Source organism: Notamacropus eugenii, chromosome 6, assembly GCF_028372415.1.
Source record: "Notamacropus eugenii isolate mMacEug1 chromosome 6, mMacEug1.pri_v2, whole genome shotgun sequence".
Taxonomy (NCBI): Eukaryota; Metazoa; Chordata; class Mammalia; order Diprotodontia; family Macropodidae; genus Notamacropus; species Notamacropus eugenii.
In genome coordinates, this window is record NC_092877.1 from 973,447 (window position 1) to 986,884 (window position 13,438).

At 36.3% G+C, this 13,438-nt stretch overlaps 1 long non-coding RNA gene and 1 pseudogene across 1 annotated transcript in view; one reads left to right on the top strand and one right to left on the bottom strand.

The window, feature by feature from the left end:
• Window positions 1-13,438, bottom strand: part of LOC140511502 (uncharacterized) — a 189,400-nt gene that overhangs the window by 80,995 nt on the left and 94,967 nt on the right. The gene's annotated exons all lie outside the window — the stretch shown is intronic.
• Window positions 4,341-5,252, top strand: LOC140510788 (olfactory receptor 4P4-like; annotated as a pseudogene).

Below are 13,438 nucleotides of genomic sequence, written 5' to 3' on the forward strand. Positions count from 1 at the left end.
TCCAGGAGGGGAAATAATGGAACTGTAGGAATAAGAGGGATGATTTTGTGACAGATGCACTGTAGACAATATTCAAAATTACTGTATGGAAACAAATGGGGAAAAAAATCAGATACCAGTAGAATAAGGAACAAGTGTTTTTTGTATTGGTTTGTTTTTTTACGTGAGCATGTCTCCCTTCGTACAGGTTTCAATGACTCAGAAATGAGGGAGACAAGTCCTGCCTGTTTTGTCTTGATCTGTACCATCTAACAAATAGACTCCTGTTGTGATATGAAACTCCCAGGCATGTCCTAAAATTTTAAGTAGGAGTGTGACTTAAGAGTGCATTTGATTGAAAGGGACTGGAACTGGATAACAAAATTGAACTGGTAGTTAGTGATTATAACTGACAGGAGCCAAAAAGGAAAAGGGAAAATATGATGTTCCCTTGCACCAAAGTTTGTCACTGTGCTATACATGTACCTTTTGGTAGACTGCTTTGAAATGCCTCTGGGAGTCCATCCCCTGATCCCTGATCCCACACCATCAGAGCTTTAAAATGCTTTAAAATCAGACCATGTTAGATAAAAGATTCTTAGAAATTTCTTTCACTACAAGTTATGATGTGGTGTTCAGACGTTAAGGAACCTATTAGTGCTTCTTTGATCTCCTCTCTCAGAGAAAAAAATATATTTCTTGGCCATAAGATCTCCTTGACACATTCCAGTGAAAGAACACTTCCCTGAAGATTTCTTCCTCTTTTAGGTGATGAAAGAACCATTAAATGAAGCAAATATACATCATACAACTCCTTTTTTGAGATGTCATCTAAATAGGTATCTGTTAGGAAAGATGAGTATGGAAGCAGTGTAGGTGTCATGACACAATGTCGTTTGTTTGATTTATGCGAGGACATCTTGAATGAATGAGTTGTGTTACTGACAGTAATGCAAGTTCCTACCTATGTACATATATTTTCCACTACTTTTCTTCCTATATTGGCTGCTACACTATGTATGAGGCTTCTTTCTTTAGAATATATTTTTCAGGGTTTATACACATACATACCTACATACCTATATGCATACATACATACATACACACACACCTACGCATCCTTCAGTATGGGCATAGAATGAGTACAGTGAGGATTTAAACTTTTGTGAAGACTTGACTATATGGCCTCCACACTTGTGGAGTCTTAGATCAGTCAGGGCTTTGGAAAAGCTTCTTAGTAGATTATGAGATTTTAGCTAGGATGTGAATAAAGATCAATCACCTTTCGTCGACCAAAATTTGGGGTATTGAATCGTTTAAGATTCAAGAGTAGAAGGATATAGTTTCATTTAAACGTTACAATTGCTTTATTATCTTCAGCATCAATACAGTGTTATGATCCAGCAAGTTTTTCCTGCCATAAAATTGTGGCACATAATTATTAAGTGACTGATATACACAAGGTATCAAGCAGTAAAGTTCAATCGATGAAGATTCAGGAAAACATAAATTTAAGTGTGACCACTGAAAGATATGGTCTGTGTAACCCAAGTATATCATGTAAGTTCTAGGTACTTTAGGCAACTTTAAGATGATAAATTTCAGAACAGTTGCCAATCTGCTCTAGCAAAACTATTTCATCTATGGAAGCTGTGTATACAAAATCAGAAAGATAAAGCAACAGCAAAGCACCAACACAAAAAAATGACCATATCACATAGTATTGAGAATAATTAATGTTATACCATATTGACAACTATTTTTAATTTATCATCTATTATTTTCTTCCTATTTCTGTTAAAATCCTACTCCTGAAAAAGTCAGTCAGTCTCTTAAAGGCATTAATGAGTGATGAGGCTACTCCTAGACCCAAAGCATGTGTTCATTTACTAGGCTAGGCGGGGATATAAGTAGATGTAAGTTATGTCAGAAAGTATCAATATCTCTCAAAAAATAGAGAAGAGTAACTTTCAAGTGAATGGAATTAAATTATCTTTGCCAAGTGGATTTTGGTCAACTTCTTAACTATTTTCTTTTTGCAAGAAGCTATTGGGTGGCCGTAATTTTATTTTATTCTTGTGTGAGAAAATGCAATATTTATTGCTATCCCTTAGCCACTTTCCACTATCCAGAAAACAAAAAAACAAGTGTGAGCATTCACTGAATGTCAGCTTTGGAAGGTCCTTTGAGGAGATACAGTATGCATAGACACATATGTGTCTGATTTCTCTCTTCATTTTGATTTATGTCTCTCACTATGACTGCGTCTGTTTCTCTTCTCTCTCTCTCTCTCTCTCTCTCTCTCTCTCTCTCTCTCTCTCTCGCTCTCACTCTTGCTCTCTCCCTCTCCCTTTGTCCCTCCTTCCCTCTCCTCTCTGTCTCTGTATTTAGTTCTCCCTTTGTCCAAATTAGTCTGTCATTCCCCCTCCCTGTAAAATGAGGGAAATTGTACAAGATTTCTTTAAAGGCTCCCTTTGACCTTCTCATCTCTTTTCTCTGTTTCTCCTTCTTTTGCTTCTCCATCTTTCTTTCTCCAACTTGCACTGCCTATCTCTTTAACACACTTTAATGCAAAATGGTGAACTTGGTAGACTTGGACTTATAGTAACTAGAGTAAACCTCTGCTTTACTACTTTATACTTAAACAATAAGTCACCATTTAGAGATTTAACTTTGTCATCTGTAAAATGAGGGAAATTGTACAAGATTTCTTTAAAGGCTCCCTTTGACCTAGATCCTTTCATTCATTTCCCATTAATTTTTTTTATAGTTCTTCATTTACTGACCATCTAGTTCATTCCCGCTTTGGCCGAACTCATGCAAAGGTAAGTGTTAGGACATAATATGAAAAATGCAGAACAGTGAGCTAGACTAAGTACCTCAAGATATCTGGGTGACCTCAGTAAACTCATCCATTAAAATTAGTCCCAGGTCTCTGTGTTCTTCTGCAGTGTACAGTACCAAGAAATCAAAAAAAAGGCTCTCACACCACCAGGACTGAAATGTCCATCTCTGTGTTGTGGATCCAATTTTTGACTGCGAAATCTCTTATTAGAAAGATCTTTTCAGATTCCCCCCCCCCAAAAAAAAGTGTAAATAATCTAAAGTGTTATTAACTAAAGTAGCATAATACAACATTATGCAAATGGAGGCCAAATTCTTGCAGATCCTGGCAAGCCTCAAGTATTACAGTATGGAATCAATGACTCTATAAGTTATTTACTTAAGGGCAAGAATAGAAGGGAGGGAGATAAATAAAAGTGAACAAAAAGGAAAAGAAAAGAGGAGAGACTCTTATCTGTAGAAGAATCAGAGTAGCACAGATACATTCAGTACATATGAGAAGAGATAGATAAAGAGTGAGAAAGTAAGGACTGATGAAGAGGGAAGAGATAGCATATTGTTCATTTTGCTCCACAAATTCAGTCTGACTAGACTTCCTTACCAATAATTCAGCTTCGATTGCCCTAGAGCTTACAAATATCAATGCCCTGCTCCAACTATATGATTTTTAGGAGAAAAAAAAACAAAACCTCTCATATTCTTTGCTCAGACGTCTGTAAAATTCCCTTCAATTTATTATTAAACAGTTCAATTTCTGAAATCAACTTGACATGAGAGTCGCATTAGTTGGTCAATTCTTTGTTTTATTTTTTTGTCTTCCTTCTTCCTTGTGTTAATTGTTGAACGGTTTAGTTACCTTTAATGGAATGTGAAGTATTGTGAGAGGAAGGCAAACACAGGAGCAAGCAGAATATTATTTATTTTTATACTTTAAAAATATTTCTCATTCGTTTGCATTTGATATTCAAAATTCATTTCCAAATAATTTTAGGATACTGTTCATCATATTGACTTTTAATAACATTGCTATATTTCGTCATATGTCTTTTTAATAAGTTAGACTAAATATATATTGCTTTATTTTTTTTTTACTATCAGCATATGAACTTCAGCTTTATCATGGTTAAGTCTATACAGTTAATCAGATTTGTAATTAAATTACCATCCTAATGGAGAAATAAAAAAAAATCTTAGGGATTAAGTTGCCACAACTTTTAAAGATACATAATGCTTTGTTTTGTTATGTTTTAAACCATGTGTTTAAAGAGATTTTAGTAGAATGGGCAAGAAGACAGTTTATCTGACTTTAAAAGAATTTTTAGATAATAGCTGAAAAAAATATTCTTTAATCTTCCCACATTTAAAGGTATAGATTGATTCACTCTAACAGAACACTGTATATATAAATAATCTGGAAAAAAGTGTATCTACCATGATGCTAGTGATAATTTATCTTATTATATGTGATTTCAGATGAATTAGAATTCTCATGAATATTTATAAAATATTTGAAGTACATGAAAAATCAGAAAAATGTAACAAAGTTTGTTCTTTTTGGACTCTTCATAACCAGAACCTCAAAATGATGTGTTTTGTAATTTTCTTGTTCTGTTATTGTGCAATTTTCCTGGGGAATTTTATCATGTTTATCACTATCACATGTACCCATCTGATCCAACAATCCATGTACTATTTTCTGTGTAATTTGTCCTTAATGGATCTGTCATATGCATCTAACATAGTCCCTCGGCTCATCAGGGACTTAATTGCCGAAGAAGAAATCATATCTTTCATTAATTGTATGATTTAACCTGGCTACTGTGGAGGTGTTAATCTTGGTGTGCATGGCCTTTGATCACTATATTGCCATTTGTAAACCCTTACAGTACATGATCACAGTGAATTGACTGAAATATAACGCAGTGATCCTGTTGGCCTGGGGGGTGGCCTTTTGGCATGCCATTGCCCAGATGCTCATGGTAGTTAGGTTGCTGTTTTGTGGCTCTAATCAAATAGATCACTATTTTTGTGATATTAAACCTCTCCTAAAGCTTGTCTGTGCAGACACACATATTGGTAACATCTTAATCAAAGCTAATTCTGGTAGAGTTGTGTTAACAACTTTTCTTGCCTTGGTGGCATCTTCCATTGTCATATTATACAATCTTAGAAAGCACTCATCAGAAGGTTGACACAAAGCTTTCTCCACTTGTGGGTCTGATGTCATGGTTGTTGTTCTGTTCTTTGGGCTGTGTATTTCCCCCTATATTCGACCTCCTGGTGCCAGCATAAATGATAAGGAGTTTTCCACGTTTTTCACTCTCATTGGAGCCATGCTGAATCCTCTCATCTACCCACTGAGAAATGTAGAGATGAAAAATGCCAGGCAGAAAGTGTGGTCTAACCAAATGTCATTGACATTAAAATAAAAATAAGAAATTTAATTCAATTCTTTTCCGCCTTTATGGCCTTGGTGAAAAATATGGGCATTGTGTCACCAAAAATAGATTAATGAACATGCTTTAAAAAAAATCAAGTCCAAAACACAACGCAGGGATGTATGTTTCTCAAAATTTTGTGCAGCTGTTGGTGTTTGGCACTAGGTTTTGTACAATTTAGTAACTTCACAAATGGTATACTGTGCGAAGGATGAACAGAAAGGATAACTTATCATTTTTTTCTTCTCTTATATTACTCATTATTCCAAATCCAGAATATGTTCTTCTAAGAATGACAGAGAAAGGAGCTGTGACATAGGGCCAGGCTCTCTCTCAACTGTCAAGTAATCAGAGGTTTTCTTTCATAGTCAAATTCTTCAGCGAAATCCACAAGTATTTATCAAGCCCATACTCTGTGATAGGCACTGGACACTTGGGATACACATTCAAGTTAAAAGAAAGATAGTTCTTGCTCCCAAGGAACTTATGCTCTAATGATGAAAGACAGCATATAAAAGAGTGCTGATAATTTGTGAAGACAGAGGGTATGCAAGAACTATGTTTAGAGGACCATGGCGGGAAATGAATCCCGTGTGGTAAGGAGAAGAGTCTAGTGAGGAGTGATGGAGTAAAAATGGGTAGCCAGGATACTTTCTTAATGGGGATGTTGAAATAGGAACTGACCAATAAAAGGAAGAGATTATATAGAACAATAGGTACCTTCCAGGATGAGAAATCAAAAAGTGTAGAGAAATAGAGAAATACAGATAGATAGAAGCAGATTTAGGAGAGAAATGGCACTCTCCAAATTGCTCTTTCTTGCTTTCTACTGATACCTTGAAGGAAAGAAATTGAAGAGATAGGTTTCTCTGTCCTTTTTTGGTTTTCAGTTTTATGAAAATTTATTATTTCAAAAGAAATTTCCTACATTGTAACAATGTCATTGGAACCGAGGAAGCCCTCACTGTCACCTTACAAATGAATGGTTAAAGTCAACAAGAATTTTTAATAGATGATGAATTTTTTAATGCTAAATCTGGAATCATAAACACCTGTTTTCAAAGCCTAATACAGATATATATATATATATATATATACATATACATATATATATACATACATACATACATACATACATATATATATATATATACATGTAAGTTTTGCAACTCTGTGGCTAGGTTATCATCATCTTCATCATCTTCATCATCATCTCCATTACATTTCCTAAGAAATATAAATTCAGGCACTCAAAATGTGAGCCTAAGTAAATTAACTCATCTGATGAGGTACAAGTTGGAATTACACATTGTACTATGAGCAATGGTATACACACACACATGCAAGCACCCACGCACACACACACACACACACACACACACACACACACACACACACACACATACACATACATCTGAAGACAAACCATAAATGAAATAAAAGGTAATATATGATTCTGGTTGACTCTCTTTTTTCTTTCACAGTAGAAATTAGTCCTTAAAATTATGAGTATGGAGGCGGACAGAGCAAAGATGGTGGAGTAGAAAGACACACATATGTAGGATCTCCCCACACAGCCCATAAAATACCTGAAGAGAGGGACTCTCAACAAATTCTGGAGCAGCAGAAGTGGAGAACAACAGAGTGGAGGAGATTTCCAACCCAGGGTGACCTGAAAGGCCCACAGAAAACTTCACTTGCACTGGACCCAGAGCAGAGTCTAGCCCAGCCTTGGTCACACCATATGGCACAGCTCTGGGAGGAGGACACCTCAGGGGCAGAGTCTCCAGTTGCTGAATTCCCAGTCACAGCAGCAGCAGATTCGCAGATCCCTCAAACCACAGGCACCAAAGGTCTGTGACAGGGTTTTTTCAGGGAGAAAGGGCTTCCCACAGCTCCTGCCTAAGGCAGGGGCTGCAGAGGCCACATCAGGCAGGCAGCAGTTCCCACAGCAGCCCTCATCCATTGTTGGATCGTAAAACCCCTGGGGGCACTGAGCAGCCCATTCTTACCTCAGCCCTGTGTAGAGGCCCTAAGGGAGATGATATTTATCTTACACTACTCTCAGCCCCTAGTGCTGGCTTGGCAGAACTGGAGGCCAGGAGCCCATAGAGAGGAAATTCTGATAAGATTCTGGGCACAAAAATTCCTCCCTGCTCCAGTGTACATGCTTGATTGTGCCACCTAGGAGAAAATGAGATCTTACAGATTCCCGGAGTATACTTTACTCTTCACAAAGGACCCAAAAGTCAAGTAACTGGTTGAGGAAATGCTCAAAAAAGGGGAAAAAAATAAGATCATAGAAGGTTATTTTCTTGGTGAACGGATATCTTTTCCCATCCTTTCAGATGAGGAAGAACAATGCTTACCATAAGGGAAAGACATAAAAGTCGAGGCTCCTGTATCCCAAACATCTAAAACAAATATTCAATGATCTCAGGTCATGGAAGAGCTCAAAAAGGATTTTGAAAATCAAGTAAGAGAGGTGGAGGAAAATTGGGAAGAGAAATGAGAAAGACGCAAGAAAATCAGGAAAAGCGGGTCAATACCTTGCTAAAGGAGACCCAAAAAAATCCTGAAGAAAATGACACCTTTGAAAATAGGCTAATTCAATTGACAAAAGAAGTCCAAAAAGTCAATGAGGAGAAGAATGCTTTAAAAAGCAGAATTAGCAAAATGTTTTAAAAGGAGGTTCAAAAGCTCACTGAAGAAAATAGTTCTTTCAAAATTAGAATGAAACAGATGGAGGCCAAAGACTTTATGAGAAACCAAGAAATCACAAAACAAAACCAAAAGAATGAAAAAATGGAAGATAATGTGAAATATCTCATTGGAAAAACAACTGACTTGGAAAATAGATCCAGGAGAGACGATTTAAAAATTATGGGACTACCTGAAAGCCATGATTAAAAAAGGAGCATACACATCATCTTTCATGAAATTATCAAGGAAAACTGCCCTGAGATTCTAGAACCAGAAGGCAAAATAAATATTGAAAGAATCCACTAATCACCTCCTGAAAGAGATACCAAAAGAGAAACTCCTAAGAACATTGTGGCCAAATTCCAGAGTCTCCAAGTCAAGGAGAAAATATTACAAGCAGCTAGAAAGAAACACTCCAAGTATTGTGAAAATACAGTCAGGATACCACAAGATCTAGCAGCTTCTACATTAAGGGATTGAAGGGCGTGGAATAGGATATTCCAGAAGTCAAAGGAACTAGGACTAAAAGCAAGAGTCCCTACTTAACAAAACTGTATATAATGCTTCAGGGGAAAAAATGGTCTTTCAGTGAAATAGAGGACCTTCAAGCATTCTCAATGAAAAGACCAGAGCTGAAAAGAGAATTTGACTATCAAACACAAGAATCAAAAGAAGCATGAAAAGGTAAACAGCAAAGAGAAATCATAAGGGAGTTACTAAAGTTGAACTGTTTACATTCCTACATGGAAAGACAATATTTGTAACTCTTGAAATTTTTTAAGTATCTGGGTAGTTAGTGGGATTACACACACACACACACACACACACACACACACACAGAGAGAGAGAGAGAGAGAGAGAGAGAGAGAGAGAGAGAGAGAGAGAGAGAGAGAGAGCACATGGAGAATTGAATTGGATTGGATCATATCTTAAATAATGAGATTAAGGGGTGAGAGAGAAATATATTGGGAGAAGAAAGGGAGAATTGGAATGGCGCAAATTATCTCTCATAAAAGAGACAAGTAAAACACTTTTCAGTGGAGGGGAAAAGCAGAGAGGTGAAAGAAAAAATATGAAGTTTACTCTCATCACATTCGACTAAAGGAAGGAATAAAATGCACACTCATTTTGTTATGAAAACCTATCTTACAACACAGGAAAGTGAGGGAGAAGGGGATAAGCAGGGTGAGGGGGATGATGGAAGGGAGGGCAATGGGAGGAAGGAGCAATTAGAAGTCAACACTCTTGGGGAAGGACAGGGTCAAAAGAGAGTAGAAGAAATGGGGAGCAGGATACGATGGAGGGAAATATAGTTAGTCTTACACAACACGACTGTTATGGAAGTCATTTGCAAAACTACACAGATATGGCCTATACTGAATTGCTTGCCTTCCCAAAGGGAATGGATGGGGAGGGAGGGAGGAAGAGAAGTTGGAACTCAAAGTTTTAAGAACAACTGTTGAGTATTGTTCTTGCATACAACTAGGAAATGAGAAATACAGGTAATGAGGTATAGAAAGTTATCTTGTCCCACAGGACAAAAGAGAAGATGGGAATAAGGGAAGGAAGGGAAATTGGAAGGGAGGGAAGCCTGGTGATAGGGGCAATTAGAATGCTCGGCCTTTTGAGATGGAGGGAGGGGAGAAATGGAGAGAAAATTTGGAAGCCAAAATTTTGTGAAAATGAATATTTAACACTTAAATAAATTTTAAAAAATTATGAGTATGCACAGAGTAATAATGCTTTAAAAATATAGCTCGCTTTTTGTCCTTCAATCATTCTTTGTAGAAAATATAAAGAGATTATATGTAGAGGAAGAATAACAATCAGAACATTGCATCTCCCACTTGAATACTGTGGGTATACCTAGACTATCAGAGGGGAAACATGTTCAATGTTCTTCTCACAACAAGGCATGCCTACTGCTTTCTTCTATTATTCTACTGTGGTGCTTCCCCTGCTGCATGTAGTTAAACAGTAAGCTCTTTGAGGACACGGAATTCTTAAGAAAAGACAGAAAAGAAATGAAATATGTACGTTCTCCAAGTATTTCTTAATTTCTCAGAAAAAAACTCACTTACATAAAATCCATTTAATTTAGATCAACGAGATTGTCTACATCTTTATATAGGTGAACAGCATTTGGAATTGTTTAGATTGCCTTATTCATTCTATCAAAGATGACTAAAGTCATATGCATGCATAGAATCAAGTAATAACTCTTTCTTTTTAAGGTAAAATCATTCTTTCTTCTACTTACCATTTGTCCTTTAACTTCTACTATAGAAAATAGAACTAGAAAGAAGTCTGGAGTAAATTGATATATGGATATTAGCCCTTCATTACTCTTGTCACCAGAGACTGTAGGAGGAAGAACTTCGAGCTAAGTCTAGAAAAGAAGGAGCACAGCGGATGAGTTCTGGAATATTTTGGATTTTGAACTTTGCTAAGTAGTTGATACGGGGCCACTGAAGTTCTTTAAACAAAGGGTGATACAAAAACATTATAATATAAGAAGGATTCTTTTGTCAATGAATGGCAGATTATAGGGAAGAGGCAAGGGAAAAATCTAGAGACCAGAGACTTTTTAGGATGCTATTACAATAGTACAAATGTGGTGCAAATATAGCCCGTTTTCTGAGGGTCTCATTAAACATAAAAGGCAATGAATTCACAAGTATTTCAAAGACAGCATATACAACACTTAGTTATTGATTGCATGTGGGAGGGATAAGAGAAATATCAATAAGTAACACTAAGATTTCAAGCATCAATGAATAAGTATTGTTGATCAAAACAAAGCAATAGGAAAGGAGATTTATAGGATGGAATAATATGCTCTCTTTTAGATATGTTTACTATGTGGTACCAAAAGGTTACCAAAGGGGAAATTCAAAATATACCATTGGAAGTCTAGGTCTGACATGCGGGAGACAAGATAAGATTGGGAAGAGTTTATAGTGCTCATCAGCAAGGAAATGAGGGTGTAAAGAGAAGAGAGGGAAAACAAATGTTTTGAAAGCCCAGCATTAGGGGAGACAGAAAGCCGAAGGGAATCCAGACCTATAAAGAGAAGAAAGACAAAGTTGAGAGCAAATAGTTGAACTGGTCTGAGTCCTGAGTGCAGGATGTACTGACTAAGTCAGCAATTGTCAAGGTTGCGATGCTCTTCAACAATCAAACATAAGAATTTGTGTTATTCTCTACATATGATTTTTTGCATATTTTTATATTGTACATATTCCCCTCCTAAAATATCATCTTTTTGAGATGAGGGAAAGGGCTCCTTTGGAGGGTTGGCCTTTCTTTTTATCCCTAATGCTTAACAAATTGCCTGGCATATGTAAAAAATGATATGTAGAGAATAAATTAGGATTAGTGTCAGAGAAAAAGCACTACTATTATGGAGACCTAGGAAAGTCTTCTTTCAGAAAGTTGGAATTTAGATGGCACTTCAAGAAATCCAGACAATCTAGAAGGCAGAGATGAGAAGGGAGAGAGGTTTAAACATGCGTGAAAGAATACACAAATTCATCACACTAGTGCAGGTTTTCTGTGAGAAATATAAAAGAAGACAGTGTCACTGCATCACAGAGTATTTAAAGTGTACGACAGTGTAAGACTGGGAAGGTAAGAATTGTCCAGGTTGTGATGTTCTTTAAAAATCAAACATAAGAATTTGAGCTTTTTCTAGAGTGTGACAGAGATCCAAGGTGACATCGTTAAACATGTGTTTAAGCAAATCAATTTGACAAATGAAAGGACTTAATTGGAATAGAATAATATTTGTGTCAGGGAGAAAAACAATAATTTTCATTTCAATCATCAAGGCATGAATTGATGAATCCTGTAACAGGTTATTGCAATGACAAAGGAGAGTAGGAGGCATATACAAGAGGTTTTAGAAAGGTCAAAATGACAGAATTTAAGAACTGAATAGATGTTGGTGTGGAATGGGAGAGAGAAGAGTGGATGGCCAGAAAGTCCAGGATGGCACCTAGAATGAAGTCTAATGATTGAGAGGATATTAATATCTTTGACAGTAATAAAGAACTTAAGATAAAGTGGGAGTTTAGAGGGCCAAAACAATGAGTTTATTTTTGTACTTGATGAGTTTAATATGTCTACAAAAAATTCAGTGTGAGATATTGGATAAACAATTGTGGATGTGATACTAGAGGTTACAAGAAAAGTTATTCCAGGAAAAAATAAATAAATGCATCATAATGGAAACCATAATAGATAATGAGATAGTGAAATAGTAGAATGAGGAGAGGAGGAGTGACATGCATTCAGACTGTAAAGACAATTCAGTGCCAAGCTTTGAGGTCTTTAGATGCCAAAATAAAAAATTTGTATTATGTTTTATCATATTTTGAAATATAATAAAAAACCATTTTAGTTTTTCTGGTCAGAACAGAAGTATACTCAGAATTACTCCATTGGACTAGTGCCTTGGCAGCCAGTTTAGGGGTGGATTGGAAGGGGAGAATGTAGTGAAACAGATTATTGTAATATTTCAGGCAAGAGATGATAAAGTTCTATACTAAGGTGGCTTAGTGTACTGATGAAAGTGATGTATAGGAGATGGAATTGACTAGATTTGGTAAATTATTAGATGAATTAGAAAGAAAAAAGAATAAAAAAAGACAGGTTTCAAAAAAAGGCAACTAGGAAAATGATTTTAGAAATAGGAAAATTTACAAAGAATAATAGTTTAATGGAAAATTATTAACTTTGTAGACTATTTTCAGTTTGAGATTCCTTTGAGACATATAATTGGAATTATTCAGCACATAGTTAAAAGGGTGGGACTTGAGATAAGCAAAGTTGTGAGGTAAATATGCAAATATGGGAGGATTTTTCATCAAGATGATGTTCTATCTATCATAATAGAAGAGATTGTCAGAATCTAGTTGTCAATAAACAAAAGATAGGGATAAAAATAGGGATCGTCATAATTTCCATTGGCAGAGTTCGGGACATTAATGATAAACATAGCAAGCAAATGTAGGTAGATTTGATCAATAGTCAGGCAGAGAATAACATTACATTTTTCACAGCAACATCCTGTTTCAAGGTGGGAAGGGAGAGAGGCAGAGACATAGACAGACAGATACACACACAGAGATAGAGACAGACGGAGAGCAGAAACAGACACATAGAAATAGATAGAGAGACAGAGACTGAGAGGGACAGAGAGACACAGAGAGAAAAAGAGATATTTAAAGATACACAGCAACAGTGAGGAGGGAGACAGAAAAAGAGAGAGGAGGGAGATAGAGGGAAAGAAGAAAAAGGAGGAAAGGATGAGGGGGGAACAGGAAAAGGAGGGGGAAAGGGAGAATATGGAGAAGGAGAAAGTAACAGTGGATTCTACAGAGAGTTCCATAAATTTTCCTAGATGTCGCATATACTTCTGGTATTCACTCAGATATTGGAGACACCAGATTTGTGTACTTTCAATATCCACT